The sequence below is a fragment of the Ambystoma mexicanum genome, chromosome 10, assembly GCF_040938575.1.
Source record: "Ambystoma mexicanum isolate Mex_15411 chromosome 10, UKY_AmexF1_1, whole genome shotgun sequence".
Lineage (NCBI taxonomy): Eukaryota > Metazoa > Chordata > Amphibia > Caudata > Ambystomatidae > Ambystoma > Ambystoma mexicanum.
In genome coordinates this window covers 1,422,248,189-1,422,265,807 of record NC_090932.1, presented here as the reverse complement: position 1 = coordinate 1,422,265,807, position 17,619 = coordinate 1,422,248,189, and the positions used below count along the sequence as shown (strand labels likewise).

The 17,619-nt window shown below is 49.5% G+C and overlaps 1 protein-coding gene across 18 annotated transcripts in view; it reads right to left on the bottom strand.

Annotated features, from left to right (window-relative positions):
* Positions 1–17,619, bottom strand: part of CMKLR1 (chemerin chemokine-like receptor 1) — a 669,482-nt gene that overhangs the window by 512,608 nt on the left and 139,255 nt on the right. For 12 of the 18 annotated variants that reach the window (XR_011276192.1, XR_011276191.1, XM_069619471.1 and 9 more), the window contains one exon: positions 687–784. The exons of 5 other annotated variants lie outside the window; for them this stretch is intronic. The gene's annotated coding sequence lies outside the window, so the exon portion shown is untranslated. Of the gene's footprint in view, positions 1–686; positions 785–17,619 lie in introns of those variants that run through there. One more of the 18 variants, XM_069619484.1, reaches the window with a different exon arrangement.

The window sequence follows — 17,619 nt, the reverse complement described above, 5'->3', positions numbered from 1 at the left end:
GTGCAAGAGATGTGCAGCTGCTCGAATTTGAGCTGGGAAGCAAATTACAACATCTGGAACTCCCCCAGCTGGTCTGTAATGCATTTTCCAGTAAGACCATAGAGGCAGGACGATCATGTGAGATAAAACATCACACTTCCCTTTACACAAACAAAGATGAAATGGACAATGATCCAAAATACGAAAGAAACAACTCTACAAGCTACCCAGCCCTTGTACTTCATTCCCTTTGAAAAACAGTGATGTAGAACACATGGATGGATAGGCGGGATGGGTTGGCTCAACTAGTATCACCTGCAGAACCTAAAGAAAATCCTCGACTGTCAGGTCCTTGACTTGACTCACTTAAAGGAAGGCAGTCATTGCTTTACGGGTAAAGTGCACATCAGTATCAGAGATTACTGCTTGTGGACAACCTTCCCCCATGGGCATTCCTTGAGGAATACATAATGTATTTCCTGTAATCCTTTTTTATGTGTGCTGCGGTTGTTTCCGGCACGGTTTCAACTGTCGATTGGCTTTCTCTTTTGGGCATATAGTGTGCGTTTGGTGGCCAAGGAGCAGGCTACATGGCCTGCGATTCGTTCATGTAGAGAGAGGGTAACTTATCAGGTCATGAAAAAAGCATATGAATACTCTAACATTTGTGTCTTTTTCAATGAATGAATTGCACTTTTAAGACTTACCCCCTTTTTCTTCTTTTCTTTTTCTTTTTCTTTTCTTCCTCTGTATGTAAGCAATTGCAATTTTTTCTTGATGTTCTATTGTTTATTTCTTTGGATCTCTATTGAAGATTGAAGATTGAAGATTGTATCATACTGAAGACTTAAAAAATGCATAATAAAAATAAATCCATTGATCAAACGAACACTTTTTGCCTCTAGCCCTTCCAGAACTGAAGCAGGAGCACAATGGTAAAACATTGACTTATGGGCAGCCTGAACATCAATTTGCAATTCTTTCCAAGGACCTTCTGACTTGCTCGTGAGTGTCTGTCTGGCAAAAGCTGGTCGGTGTTCAGGTAGATGGGGCATAGTCACACAAATAATTCTGTGTTTAAATCGTTGAAGCCCCACCAAAAATCACTACGGACAACGCATTTTTTTGTTTGTTTTGACAACGCTTTCAAAATAAGGATGTCCAAGTGCACCTGGTATGCTACCTGTAATAATGTGGTGCTTAGGCCTACTTGTGGTACAACTTTCCCAGCCCTGCACAGCACACCATCCCGCATGATAAGCCCCCACCTCTTCATCACATAAAGGTAGGAAGTCCTGCTAGAACCTCCGGAAGAAGGGCCACCCGTCGTGAGCATGTTGAATGACTTTACTTGGAACAACATCATGCCATCCTGATTCTACTGACTCCCCAATTGTGATCCCCCCTAATATCTTCATGTGCTGCAACAACATCTGCTTCAGCATCAACTGAATACCTCATGCCATCCTTCTGATTTATTTGTTTCTCTCTGCCTCACTGGAGCCACGAGAAAGTGACTCCCTGCAATCAGAAGCCTGCAACATCGTACCCAAATGGGCTCACGCTTTTCCCTGATGCCGGAGTCCTTTCCTAACTACACTACCCTTATGCTGCGGTAGGACTGACATGGAAATTAAGATTTCGCCTAAAATTGCAAATGAGAAATTCCATCAAAGCGTTTTCTTTTGCAGCAACACTGTTGCGCAACCACCAATCTGGGGCGGCCTGCACCTTTGCAAAGGTGCAACTACATATTTGGGCCCATCTCCCTGGTGGTCCCCAGGGCTACTTCAAGATGGCCACTTCTTTCCTTGCAATGGAAAAAGAGCGTGGTGTCCTCTTCTCCCTCCTACTTGCATCCTGATTGGCCTGGCAGTCTTGCAAATTGGCCTATTGGGGACCGGCAGGCTTTAGCCCGCCCTCTCTCCAAAGGCCCTGTCTGTTACCTGTTTGTTGCCAGGCCAGGTCTGCGGGTCCTCTTTACTCCCCCTCCCCACAGGTACACGGAGGCAGAGGGGAACATTCAAACATTCTGGACACACTGGACCTCATTACGATGTTGGCGGTAGCCATGCCGCTATTGGCGACATGGCTGCCGCCAAAATCGGGTCCGGGTCTGGGTTCCCAGAATGGGGAATTACCGGCCATTCCGAGTTCGGAGGGCCCGGTAATTCCTCCCTCCAGGAACCCGGGCCCGGACCTTCCCCATTCCCATTTCAGCCCCCATAGGGCTGAATGGGAATGGGGGAGGAAGCAAACAACCGGCCGATTACGAGTGGCCCGTTCTTTGCTCCCTCTTCCCCTCGCGGGACCCGGTAAGCACGCCTGGCTTGATCAGGCGTTACTTACCGGGTCCCGCGAGGGGAGCTGGTAATAAGGCAGAACGGGTTTAACGGGTCTGCCTCCTTTAGCGGGTCCTGTAACCCGTTCCACCTCACTTGTAATGAGGCCCACTGTTTTGTTCCTTCCTTAACATTCCCATGAAGGTCAGCTCCCTTTACAAACTTTCATTGGCGCTTATCCTCCCACCTGGGTCTGTCTCACTTCTCACTCCACCCCATCTGTTCTCCCACCTTTTCTGGCTGTGCACATTTGCACTGTGTGTTTCACTTTATTGTGCCAATTTCGAATCTGGTTGTGCCCAGTTGCAGCGTGTGCTTCACTTTATCCTGCCAAATTCGAATCTGGTTGTGCCCAGTTGCAGTGTGTTTCACTTTATCCTGCCAATTTCAAATCTGGTTGTGCCCAGTTGCAGCGTGTGTTTCACTTTAGGTATGTAAATGGGGGTTTACCAGGTGTGATGGGCACTGTTGCGCAATCATAATAGTTAACCTATAGACGTGAATACTAGCTGAAGATTGCGGCACTGCTAGGTTAAACCCTGCCTAGTGTATTAAACAAGTTACAACGGGGTACCAGAATCGATAAGCTGATACAAATGTAAGAACTTGTGACCATTGAATCACAATAAAGAATTACAATGATGTAATATGAATGATGATTTATTTTCCCTTTCTCTGATTACTTTGCCGTGCCAACAGGTGTTTCGACGTTTGCAGTCTTTCTCAAGGCAAGTCAACAAAATCTTTGTCCAGTATTTTCATGTTGCTGGAATACATGGAGGCAAGATAGGAAAACATCAGCACAGAGGTAGAAATGGTGCCAAAGACAGAACTTGGAATTGTAGAGCAGTTGCTAGAACCTATGCAGCACTGACATTGTGCATGCTTCTCGTGTGTCACTGTCCAATGTGAAACCATACAATTGCATGAGGCAATGCACTCTGTCAATAAAGAGTTTGGCATTGAGGCAGGTGGAAAACGGAAGATATAACAACCAATCCCATATCCAGATGAGCTTGGCAACTACCGGCCCATTACGAACCTCCCATTTATTGGCAACATCTTAGAAAAAGTAGTTGCTACACAACTACTAGCCAACCTTGAACAACTCCACCTCCTAAATGACTATCAGTCAGGTTTCCGCCCAAAGGGTAACATCAGAGAAAGCCACCGTCCAGGTGGTGGATGATGCCCTCCAAATCAGAGATAAGACTGACTCATGCTTCCTCATCCTCCTTCACCTCTTGGCTGCATTCAACACAGTCAACAAATGCATCTTCCACCTTGCTGACAGGATGGGATGCTCTGGCACTGTCCTAAACTGGTGTACCTCCTACATCTCCGGCAGACATCAGGCTGTTCAAATGAATTTGGTGCATTCTAACTGACTCCAGGTCTCCAGAGGAGGCCCTCAAGGATCCATCCTCTCACCAATCCCTTTTAACCTTTACATGGAGCCTTTGGGCATTCTCCTTAAATATCCCAATATAGCCATTCACCAATATGTAGATGATACTCAGTGGTATATGAGAGTAAACAGCATGCAGGACATTATTAATCTCTTCGATTACTAGACATGATCCAGTCCTGGATGTCGACTGCCTCCCTCAAACTAAAACCATCCAAGATTGAATTCATCCTCACCGTTCCACCTGCTAAAAAATGACTTGTCTAACAAAGGTCCAATGATATGGACCTAGAAGGATTTTATTTACAACTCTAAGACTCAGCAAAATCCTTAGGCTTCACCATTGTTAACAGCCTGCCATTCCAGAAACAGATAATAACACCCAAATAAAGTAGCTCTGAATATCTACCCTTTGAAAAATCAAACCCTTTATCCCACCACAGGACTTCGTAGTGCAGTCCTTTGTGGTCTTGCACATCGATGGGGAAAATTCTCTTCTGGCAGGGCTTCCAGCTGCACACTTGGCTCCCTTAAAAACAGTGCAACATGCTGCATCATGTCTTGTTACAGGAGCTTTGAACATTGACTGAACCACCCCCATCCTACGCAACTACATTGGCTTTCACTGCAGGAAAGGATATAGTTTAAGATAGCATGTATCATCTACAAAGCAGTCATAAGTAGTACACCAGTGTACCTGGTGACTAAGCTCCACATATATAGTGGCTCATGCTCTTCATGCAGCAACCAACCAGCTTGAATCACAACTCGTCCACACAGAGAGGACCTGAAAACAATCCTTGTCATGCACCCATCCTCTGTAACTCAAGTCGTGTTGGCACGGCATGCCCCCACAATTCTCCAATTTCGCAAATCTCTGAAAATGGCTCTTTCAACAACACCTGACCATGGACTAATTCCAATGGATGCACATACTGACGGACAGACCTCACAGTACTTTGTTACTGTTAAAAGATGCTCTTGAGCTAGGTCCACGCTTTAAACAATCAAAAATAAAATAATTTAAAAAAAGAAACCCTTGATTTATATAAATCCTACCCAGCCTCCATCTGCTTTTGGGGAGAAGGTCGTGGGATGCAACCTGGCCCTATGCAGACCAGGATGGAAAAGGGCACAGCCTGAGGCATTCAGCCTCACTGTGCCTTTGGGGTCAGGCTTCTTTAATGAGTGGGATGCTCCTACAGCACCAGTAAAGGTTGAGAGATCACAGCAGTTCTGTCCAGGCTTGGAGGCATGAGGATTATGCAGCCCAACAGTGTAAACTCCTGGTCAGGCTGCTCATAAAATATGAGCTTCAAAACTAGCCAATGGCTGGTCAAGCACAACATTTCCTAGAAAAGTCAGTCTGTCCAAGAAAAAGGGACTATGAATTGGCCCCTGATTGTTTTATGACATCATGGTTTGAGTGACACCCACTGGAGGATTCCCCGAGCCCTCATCAGTCAAGGGAGAGCCCAAGTGGGACACAATCTGGATGCGCTATCGGAAGAAGAATTGTAGTTCTATGGATCATTTGGAGGAACTAAAGCTGGGCCCATGCACTCTCTGTCTAAAATTCTCTCTGGCTTTACAGGTTCTTCAGCTGGACACACAGACTGAATGTCGATAGTTCATTGAGTGATCTTTGATAACTTTTAGAGCATGGGTTGGCACCACACCAGGACTGAAGAACACGTACATCCAACACATACATCCTTCTTAGTTTGAACAATTATGCACTATATTATTGGTTAGGAGTAACTCTTTTTAGGTTAAAGTAATAAGGATTAGGAAAAGCTGTGGTATCAAGTGGACATTAAAAGTGACAAAGCAAAAACGCCTGACTTTGCCAAGCCAGTGGGTAAGACTGTTGTGGATGTCTCACACAGCACAAGAAAGTTTTAACGTCCAACATTTGCAAAAGCAGATATACTGTCTTTGCCTTTGCAATGCCTGTGCTTAAAAAATGCAATTGCCAATAATAGCTGATTCTATGTAACAATTCACTGTATGTTTTGAATATTTTCCAAAAATAGTTAACCCATGTTTTGTGCTAATTTGCCTGCTATCTCAAGGCCTAAAGAGTCCTTAACTCGGAAATTAATGTTGCCAGTATAATAACTGCAAATGGAGATATACCATAAATAAAAAATCAGGACAAAAACACAACTGAGATTTGTTTACACAATAAATAGAACAATACATGTAAAGTCTCCATTTAAACAGACATTATTAACATATGGAAAATAGGGCTTGATTTTAAATTTAGCACAGGTCTCTTTCGCAAATAATTTTCATTGTATGGGCAAATAAGAACTCCTTACCCAGTCCTATAAAAATGAAAAATAAGCATCATTGTCTCCAAGTCTTTATGATTATGCATTATATCCCAGATCTTGCAAAAGATTAACCCCTTACTCGGCACTAGTTTTACAGTGCAGGGAACGAGATACCTCGTCCTTCGCACTGCTTACCTTTGGGGCGGTGAATCATCCTCCCTGCTACTGCATCGATCCTCGTGACCCCCATGCACTGAATGGGAGGACTTTTCCTTCTGTGCCTGGGGGTCAGGGGATGTCATGATGACGTTGGTGCACGCTATGTGCACCAACGTCATCAGGAAATCAAATGTACAGGCTGAACCCAAAAGGCTTCAGCATGTACATTTCGCAGAGGGGCATTTGTGTCCTGCAAGGGTGTTTATTGACTGATTTGGGCAAGTGAGGGCTCGTTAGAAAGGGTAGACCTCACCTCACACGAGTAGAATGCTGGTCGAGGATCATTCAATCCTTAACCAGCAATCCCCACTGGACCGCCAGGGAATTGATTTTGGGGGTGCCCCCCAAGCCAAAGAGGCCCCCACCAAAATAATAAAAGAAAGGGGTCACATGTTTTGCCTTCTTTGGGGGCAGATGGGTGCTTCTTTGGGGGCAGACCTGAAGGTAATCAGGGAGTTGGACCCATGTTTGGGCAGATCCTTTCTGCTTCCCTAGGGAGGCAAAATGAGGGTGTGGCCCCATTTTGACACCCATGGGAAGCATAAAGGAGCACTAGACCACCAGGGAATTGATTTTAGGGGTGCAAAGGCCCCCCAGGTGGAACAATGTTGTTTGCCTACTTTGGGGCAGGTGGGTGTTGTTTTGCACCAAAGTGCCCCCAAGGAAGGCAAAACACCATTGCACTACATTGTTAGTGGCACACTTGAGGGCATCAGGGGGCTGGTCCAGTCCATGGGGGCCAGCCCTCTCAGGAATCCACCCACAGAGGAGCGCATCCTTTCTGCTTCCCTGGGCGGGGAGGGGTGGCAAAATTGAGGGTCTGGCCCAATATGTGCACCCCTGGGATGTAGAAAGTAGCACTAGGCCACCAGGGAAAAGATTTTTGGGATGGGGGGTTGTTTGGCCCGTTGCCCATCGCAGCACCGCTGGACGTCCTTCATCTAGAGCTTTTCACTCTGTGGGGGGTAGTTTATGGGTTAGTGAGTCGGACGACGCATGCAAGGCAGTTGCCCAAGGCCAGGTGAAGCACCCCTTGCCTTTCTAGACGTCTGCTTGGCTGTGTTACAGCTCTTCCCGCTGGGGAAGGTTTGGGGCCCTTCCAGGACTCCTTGGGATTGTTGCTGGACTTGGGGCGGACAACCCACATGGGTACAGGCGCCCACACCTTGCGGCAGTACCCCCAGCCATCCTGGAGCATTAGACATGCTGCGTTACAGCTTTTCCTTCCTAGGAGGGACAGGGACCCTGCCCTTTCTGGAAAGGAAAAGCTGTAAAGCATTGCAGCCTGAACACCGGGATGGCCTTCGGTGCTGCCTTCGGCCTTTGGCACCTGTCTCCCATGTTGGGTGACTATCTTCAAGTTCTGCACCGGTCCCAGTGAACCCCAGCAGGGTCTACACCCCTTCCCGGAATTAAATGCTGTAATGTAGCCTAGCCAGAGCTCCCGGACAGTCAGGTCTGCTGTCCCTGGCGCCCTAGGTGCCTGTCTGCCATGCTAGTCTTCTGTTCCCAAGTTCAGCAATGGTACTAGGTAGATCTGGCAATGTGCCAATGCCTCCCCAGAGAGAAAAGCTGTAATGCAGCCCAGTCAAAGTTCCAGGACAGTCAGGGCTGCTGGCCCTGGCATTGGGCACATGTCTCCCATGTTGGGAGACGGTCCCCAAGTCCAGCAGAGTCCCAGTGAGCCCCAGCAGAGTGCACATCACTTCCCGGTGGGAAATGCTGTAATGCAGGCCAGCCAGAGTCCTTGGTGGCAGACCATCCAAAGTTCAGCAGTGGTCCCAGGGAGCCCTGACAAGGTACCCATCCCTCCCTAGAGGGAAAGCCTATAACGGAGGCCAGCCAAAACTCCTGGATGGTTGGGGGTGATGTGCCCGCCCTTTGACGCCTATCTCCCATGTTTGGCGACCAGCCCCAAGTTCAGTGCTGGTCCCAGTGAGCCCTGGGAGGGTCCCCATCCCACCATGGAGGCAAAATCTATGACACAGATCAGCCAGAGATATGGGACAGCCGGGGGTGGTGCCTCCCAGCTTGGCCACCTGTCTCACTTGTTGGTCGACCATCCCCAAATTCAGCAGTGATCTCAGGGAGCACTGGCAGTGAGCCAATGCCCCATAGAGAAAAGCTGTAATGCAGCCCAGCCAGAGCTCCAGGATGGTCGAGGCTGCTGACCCTGGCCTTGGGCATCTGTCTACCATGTTGGGTGATGGTCCCCAAGTCTAGCAGCAGTCGCAGGGAGCTCTGGCAGGGTCCCTATCCCTTCCTGAAAGGAAAAGCTGTAACACAGCCCAGCCAGAGCTTGTGGACTGCCGGTGATGCTGCCTCTGGCCTTTGGCACCTGTCTACCATGTTAGGCAACCATCTCCAAGTTCAGCACCATTCCATGGAACCCCAGCAGGGTCCCCATCCCTTCCTTGAGGAAAAGCTGTAACACAGCCTAGCCAGAGCTCCAGGATGGTTAGGACTGTGGTCCCCGGCAAGGTGCTCAGACTTTCCCAGAGGGAAATGCTGTAACAGCACCCAAGGTCAGGGACATGACCCCCTATCACTGTGGAGCTCTGGCTGGGTTATGTTAAAGCTTCTAGGTAGAGAGAAATTGGGTTCTAGAAATGAACACTCATGTGCTGAGCTCAGTTCATTAGTTTAATGATCTAGATATGCCTGTGCAAGGTCACAGGGTCATAGAGGGGAAAACCCAAACCTCTAGCTAGGTATAGGTAGACAGTCCTGTTTACCTTGCAGTATTTTGTTTTGAGTGAATCCTATGTATACATTGATTCCACGCTAAATGTGGTATTTCTCAGTGAAAGTTTTATTTTTTGCAATGTAGACACATGGGGCCTCATTCTGAGATTGGAGGTAGCCATGGCGCTAATAGTGCCATGGCTGCCTCCAATAACGGTACCGAGTCCGCCCTCATTCAATGGGGACTTACCAGTCTATTCGGACCTATGCAGGACCGGTAAGTCCCCATTGAAAATACCATTTCCCATTCCCATTTGAGCCCCTATAGGGCTCAATGGGAATGGGGAAGATGCAAATAACGGTCCCGCAATTTGCGGTACCGTTATTTGCTCCCTGGACCCTTTGCGGCTCCCGCTAAGGGACCTCGGAATAGGGTGCAACGGGATTACAGGCACCAGTGTCCTTACCGGTGCCCGTAATCCCTTTGCGCCAGCCTCGGAATGAAGCCCATGGTCTATTGGTGGTCAGACGGCATGCGTTTCGACCCTGAGGGGTCCCTATCAAAGCAGCGGAAATTGAAGAATTGGGGATGTTGCCCCAGGATGAACCCTCTTGGGGTATGGATGTGGATGGTCCCTCCCAGATTTGGGTCTGATGTTGTCCAAAGCTGTTTTTCACAGTCTCTGTGTTTTGGAATTGTGGTGAGGGATCTCGAAAAGCTTTACAGCTTCTCCCTCTAAGAAAGGGCAGGAACCCTGCTGAGGCTCCATGGAACCGCAGCTGGGCTTGTGGATGGTCTACCCACATGTGGGACAGCCACCCAAGGCCAGGGACATCACCTCCGACCATCCTGGGGCTCTGGCTGGCATGTGTTGCACCTTTTCCCCACCAGTGAGCCCCAACAGTGTGCTAGTGTGCCAATGCCTCCCGAAGCGAAAAGCTGTAACACAGCCCAGCCAGAACTCCAGGACGGATGGAGGTGATGTCCCCGGCCATGGGCACCATCTCCAATATGGGGCTGTCTCTCATATGGGGCGGCCATCCCCAAGTGCAGCGGCTGTCCCAGGGAGCTCCAGCAGCGTCCCTTCCCAGAGGGAAATTCTGGAAAGCAGCCATGCCAGCCCTGCCAGAGATCCAGGATTTGTCAGGATGGATGTCCCTGGCCTTGGGCTGCTGTCCCCCATGCGGGTTGACCATCCCCCCCAATTACAGCAGCAGTCCCAGGGAGCCCTGGCAGGCTCCCTATCCATTCCTGGAGGGATATTCTGTAACACAGCCCAGCCAGAGCTCCAGGATGGTCAGGGGTGATGTCCCAGGCTTGGGCACCCACCTCCCATGTGGGTCGACCATCCTCAAGGCCAGCCTGGAGCTATGGCTAGGCTGCGTTACAGTTTTTCCCTGCAGGAACGAACGAAGACCGTGCCAGGGCTCCCTGGGACAGCTGTTGATCTTGAGTGCTATCCACCCAAAGGCACCCAAGGCTGGTGACTTCACCCCGACCATCTTGGAGCTCTGGCTGGGCTGCGTTACAGAATTCTCCTCTTAGAAGGGATGGCGATCCTGCCGGGGCTCCCTGGAACTGGAACTGGACTTGGTGATGATCAATCAAAATGGGAGACAGGTGCCCATAGCCAAGACATCACCCCCAACTGTCGTGGAGCTCTGGCTGCACTGAGTTACAGTTTTTCACTCCAGGTAGGGATGGGGACCCTGTCAGGGCTCCCTGGGACTACTGTTGGACTTGTGGATGGTTAACACTTTTTCTCTTCCCCCCAGGTAGGTGCATCTACACTTGTGAGGTACCGTTTTCATCGGGACACCTGTGGGAATGTGAGAAGGTAAGACATGTGTAGTTGGTGGCATGTTTGGTGGTTTCCTGGTGGGAAATGTCTGAAAATTGTGTTTTTTCTCCTACATTTTGGACTTTTCCGGGCAGATTTCTGTGGATGCCCACGGGTGTCTTCTTTTCAGAAATGCATGGGGTTCCCTGTTTTCCTCGGTGGCTGCAACACCCCAGGCCTAAATCAGTAGGTTCTCTACAAGAGCAAAAACCTGCAAAATGTGCCCACTCGACACGCTTTGGTATACCAGTAGTTTCGCCTTTTCTCTTAGCGCCCAGGTAGGTGCATCCAAACATGTGAGATATCGTTTTCATCAGGACACCATTGGGAACGAGGGAAGTTAGGACATGTGTTGTTGGCCACGTGTTTCGGTGGTTTCCTGATGGCACATCAGTATGACTTACAGTAGGCCCATTTTAAGGTATTTTGGATTGAGGGCACATACAAATTTGCCCCCAGCCCCTGCTGAAACTAACAGAATTAAGGGATCAAAGAAACTCTGGTTGCGCCCCAACCACCCCCCTGGCCTCCCTTCATCTTGACCACAACCAATAGCTTGAATGCTACACAGGCAACGATTAAGCGTGGAACCACCTTTAAGGTCCATGTACTCTGTTCATCTGTGCAGGGATCAGAAAAATAAACAAGCATCCTTTTGAAGGCAACATTGCAAGTGCATGATGAATGTAGTGGGGTCGTCTGATGTGCGTTCAGGCCCTTACCACGCCACAAGCCCCTCCAGCAAACAGAGCACACACCACACACTGTTGCTTGTCTGGTCGCCACGGATGACACTGGCGCTCATGTGACGTGCACCATTTATTACCCACACACTGCAGAGTTACATCACTCCGCCGCATGTGTCTGATAAAGACACAGACACCACACTCCTCCTTTTTCATGACAACAAACAAAATGAATAGGAGTAACACTAAATAACATAAAGAGTAAAGAAAACGGACATGCCCCACGCTAACGTGTGTATGACATTCTGGTTTGAAACCACAAGGGGGGGTACAGTTCTTCACATGACCAGGTTGTTCGACTCAGTTCAGTACATAGTCATTGAGGTGGACAGGTTTCACCCTCTCCGGCCACTGGGGATACCTTCTGCCCCCTTTCCAGCTTTGACTCTGAGCCAATGGACATACTGACCCACCTCCTTCATCTGGTATTCCCGGACAGTCTCTCCTCGGGATTGTCCCTGGCTGGACACCCTCCTCCAGCATCTTGAAGAAACTGGCATTTCTGGTAACAGTTGCCTTCCCATCGAATGCTGTTATCATCGACCCCTTCACCGCGACAGTGTCCATGGGACTAGGCTCATAAGTCAATGACATCTTTTCTTGTGGGTGCCTGTTTCTTATCAGCACTTCATCACTGAAAGTCAGCTGATGTTGTTGGAGGACCCTTCTCATATGCTTCCCTTCAATCTGATCTCTTCGGTTACACTCCACTTGGTCCTCATCAATCACAGCTGGTTCCCTAGGCACGGCGTCCGGCAGAAGGCCTCTCATGCATCTTTTAAACATTGCTTCGGCAACTCAAGTCGAGCCATGAGGGGTAGCTCAGTACACCCGGAGGAATTGTTACAACGCTCTCCGCAGGCTCTGATTCTGCCCATGGGCAACCCTAAGGACCTTAGAGTCCTCATAATATGTTCTCCTTCCCCGTTGGTACGTGGCCAAACTGGCGTGACTTTATGGTGATGCACCCGGTACTCCTCCATTAACTGGGCAAAGCTACTCCCTTGAGATTCCATTAACTGGGCAAAACTACTCCCTTGAAATGGCGGCCCAGTGTCCGAACAAAGGGTCTGGAGTAGTTTATGTGTTGTGAATATTTTTTCTAGGGCCACCGCCACATCATCAAAAGAAGTGAACACCCCTCTCTGTGGATCCAAAGTCTGCATGCACCATCTCCTACGACCATGTTCCATGAGGCATACATTCAATTTGAGGTTATCTTTGCACTGGTGAGGCTGCCTGGCACTAGAGACAAGACACCACAAACTCATCCACTCGTCTCTCCAGGTCAGTGAACCAGACCTTTGACCAGAGTCTGGATTTGTTCTTGGCCATCCCTTCGTGTCCCTGATGCGCCAGCTCAATCACTGTAACGCTCACCTGACTCCCATGGAGGCGCTGGCCTGGTTTGCGCTGCTGTGACCTCTTCTAAGGTGATGCGCAGGGTTCGGAAGACGGACTGGACCAGGCCCCCAAATCTGGCTTGTCTGGCTCACAGAAGTATCCTTCTGTAGGCAAAAATAGGGGATTAACTGTCTGCGGGGTAATGCAATCAGCCTCCCACTTTCCCCTCTCACCCTCCTCGAAACCCTTCTGTGATTCCTCGTAGCGTCTCACCTTAAGGTCTGGAAGGACGAGCTCTCCATCCTGCTTCTGATGCAGGGGCGCGTTGGTATCCAGTTACTACACTGGATTTTCGGATTGGTGAGAACCAAACTTGCTTGGCTTCCAGGTAAGTTTTTTTATAAGAGGTTCCCCTCGTGTCCATGCATCAATGTACTAATGCTAGTGTCTTTTTCCCCATAGGGGCCGGGGTACGGAATGCCGGGGAACAGGCACCGACCCGAGATGAAAGGTGAAATCCTTGTAGAAATCAGGTAAGTCTTTAATGAGGGTTTTTTGGTAATGTCTTTTCATTCGCTCATTAACGCTGATGTCTCTTTTTTCCCCTTAGGGGCCGGGGTCTGGAAATGCCTGGATGCGGCACGGACCCAAAATGAAGAGGGAATGAATCAACAGGTAAGTCTTAACATGGAGATTTAGCTTTCCTTATTCCCTTCTCTCTCTCACCTTTTGTTCTGGTCTTTTTCTCCCTAGGCGCTGGGGCGTGACTGCGAATCCGAATGATCGCTGCTGAACATGGAGGCGCCCAGTAAAGGTGAGTGGAATGCGGCGCTGCAGCGATCGATGCAATGAGCTTTTAAATAAAAGTCTACCTTTTCAGGATTGTCGGCGAGATGTCTCCGGGATGCGGATTTGGCAGGTAAGGACTTTTCCTTCTTCTGTTCTCTTCTTCTCTTCCTTTGCAGGTGAACCAGGATGCTGGCAGGCGTGGCAGAAGTCAGGATGCAGGAGCAGACACGGTGAGCGTCCAGCTGCTAGATGCAGAACAACGCAAAGCACGTGTGGCTGTTCAGGTGGGGTTTAAATTCCAGGTATGTATCCTTCCTCCAATCAGGTATGTATCCTTCCCCGACCACGCCCGGATGGTAAATTAGTCCCACAGGTAAAGTAGTTCCTTTCAGGCCTCAAGGAGGCCGTGATCCTGCAGCATGGTCTGCATCAGGTAAGTGCACCCAAGCACATCCATAATGAGCCTGGCGCCTATAGCGCCAGGACTGATGTCTGTTATGAGCCTGGCGCCATAGGTGCCAGGACACTGTCCAAAGGGCCCCTATATGGGGTTGCTGGGTCCTTCCTTGGGGACTGGAGGTCCGCTTTCGGGGACCCAGGGCTTGAACCGGCTCCCCGGGAGCGGGCATCATGACAATCACCTGCTGGACTTTCTGGCTGGCACAACCATTCAGTCCCCCCGTATCAGTAGTTCCGACTCAGCAGATGCCAGCTCATCCTGTACTCTTCAGAGATGCTATAGAGTTGTTTGAGCTTCCTGGGTTCTCTTTCCAAGGCCTTCCATCACTGATGTCCAATCTCCTTGTCAAAGCGCATCTCTGAGGATGTAAAAACATTTGTCTCCCTTGGATGCCTTTTCCAGCTCTTGGATGGGCATGGTGTTTGGGGTGGCGGTTTCCACCAGAAGATGGATGTAGTCATCGGCCTCTATAACACTGGCCTCATCTTCTTTGATCACCACCACCCGGGGGGTTCCGCGACAGATAGTCGGCCAAATCAGCGTCATTCCATACTCTAATAGAGCCAGCATCCATCTTTCAATTCGAGCTGGCGGCTTTGATGATGATCCCAACATAATCAGTAGCAATGGCTTGTGGTCTGTCACTACCATCACTGGCCTACCAAGCACGTATAGATGGAAATGCCGGCAACTCCACAGTACCGCTACAGACTCATGCTCAATTTGAGAGTATCTTTGCTCGGTTTCTGACAGTGCTCGACAGGCGTATGCTATTGGTCGGTCTTCACCTGTCTTTCTGCATCAGGACAGCTCTCAGTCCAAACAGGCTGGCATCCACCACCACCTCAGATAGAGGAAAGGGGTCAAAGAATGCCATTGTGTCGTCGGCTGTGAGTGCTCCCTTCACATCTTCGAATGCTGCCTGCTTGAGAGCGCCACATTGCCAGGTGGTATCATTCTGTGTGAGGCTCCTCAGGGGTTCTGACCTCATGGCCAGGTACCTTATGAACCAGCCACATTATGTCACCATGCACAGCAAACTGCGGAGCTCCATCACGTTTTCCGGGGTATTCGCTTCCATGATGTCTTTGACTTTCCTGGGGTCTGGAGACACACCGTACTCCTTGACCACGAACCCAAAGAACTCAATGCTCATCCGCAGGAACTCACATTTCTCCTTGTATAGCGTCAGTCCCAATACTTGGATGCGTTCGAGGGTCTTCAACAGGCATGCCATGTGTTCCATTTCTGACTTGGCGAACACCAGGATGTCGTCGCTGATGTTTAAGACACCATCCAAGTCTGCCAGGGCCCACATATCAGGTTTTGGAATACCTCTGCCTCAGACAACAAACCAAAGCTCAGGCGCTTATACCGATACATCGGTGTGTAGTGAATGTTGTAATGTACCTGGAGTCTGGATGTAGTATGACCTGTTGGTATCTTGCTGTTGGTATCTTGCCCTTAAGTCCAGTTTGGAAAAGAACTTTGCACCTTGCAGCTCTGCAATGATGTCATTGATCGTCGGTGTGAGGTACCTTTCCCTTTTGATAGTCTTGTTTGGCAGTCACATGTCCATGCAGATTCAGACTGAGTCAGGCTTCTTGGGTTTGCGGGGGACCACAATGGGAGATACCCATAGTGTTGGGCCGTCCATTTTTTCAATTATGTCCAACTTCACAAGGTTCTGGAGCTCCTTGTCTACCAGGTCTCCTAGATGGAAGGTGACCCGTTTGTGTTTTTTCCGCCACTGGCAGGATCGACTTATCGATGTGCAGTCTCACTGGCCCGCCTACCATGTGGCCAATTCCTTCAAACAGCTGATCAAACTTCTGGAGGTCCCCTTGCACATCCTCAACATAAACTCCATAGGCGAAACTGACAATTCCTAATGCCTCTGCACCTGCACAGCTCACTAGGGTGTTATTGCCCACATATGTGATGTAGAAATGGGATTTGATGGAATTGCTGCCATGCGCTACTTTTGCTATGAAGGTTCCTACTAGCGGAATAGGTTGTTCAACTCCGAATGTAAAGATGCATGCCTTAGGTCGATGCAGACATTGGGGCACAGTCATGGCTTCGTAGTGCACCCTGGCCATAACATTCACTGATGCACCAGTGTCCACCAGGTCATAGCCACACTTCAGGCATGACTCATGACTCTGCCGACATACCCCTCTCACCACTTGGCCACGCTGACAGCGCATACCTCCTTGGCCTTGCTACATTGGAGAGCAACGTTCATTTTGGATGTTCTCATCCCCGCTACCTCATGAAATCGTCGCAGCTCCAGGATTCGAGGCAGTGGGAGGACTGGCTCCCGGAATACTTGATGCCAGAATTTTCCGGATGTGGATCCCTCAATAAGCTGGTTGTGTATCATTGCCTGTTCATTATCCCAGTCAGAGGATATCGCCATGCATCTAAGGCGGACATGAAACATGTCCAGGGACTCATTGTACTTCTGCTTTGCACTACACATGACACATGTTTCATAGTCTACATTTGCAAGGGGCATAAAATGTTCCTGCAATGCATTGAAGAGACTAGAATGTTTGGCGCACTGCTGGTCCAGCAGATTATAAGAACATGGCCACCTTGCCCATCTCATCCGTCTCTCATGTGGTCTTGAAATATATGTCCATGCAGTCAATCCATGCCTTCCACCTCGGGCCCAGACTCGATGGGTCTCCCGACACATCAAATCTGGCATCCTTGCTAACACCCCCTACTGGCATGGGATTCAAGCACCTCCAGGCAATGCTGGTGCTCCTGCCACAGCGGCCCCTCCTGCCTGCTGGTAATTCAACATGATGTTGAAAGCACAAGCACCCCTCCACTATCAGGGGCCATAATTCACGCTGGAAAAAATTGAGCAGGAGAGGCATGTGGGCACCTCTCCCACCAACACATAGTATACGCTTTGCCACACTTGGAATAGGTGCCCAAGGCGTAAAACAGGGACACCTCTCTCACTCCTTAAATGCCAATTGTCCTTTCTACACTGTCACTCTTCCAATGTCTTTATTTTTATTTTTTCTCTTTGTCCCCTTACCCCTCACCACCCACTTCCATGAGGGTCTGGGGCCAGTCCTCCCCCACCACAGTGGGGATTCGTAAAAATGCTGCATCGGAGGCACAAGGGGCACTGAACAGAGAAACTGCAAACTCCCGCACCACACAGCACAAAATGGTGGCCGACCGTGTTACCGGTGTTGACCCCACGGCATGAGAAGAGCGTGTTCATCAATTATCAGCTCTAATCTCACTGCTGCTTCGATCCTGTGGATCCATGTAACAGGATGCAACCTCCTCATCGCCAGTGTTGTGCTGTGGCCTGATGTGCATTCAGGCCCTTTGCCATGCCGCAAGCCCCCCATCCAACGTAGCACACACAAAACACAGTTGCTTGTCCAGGATCCACAGGTGCTCTGGTGCTCACGTGACTTGCCTCATGTATTACCCACACATGGCAGAGTTACCTCACTCCGTTGCGTGTGTCTGTTAAAGATACAGGGCCTCAT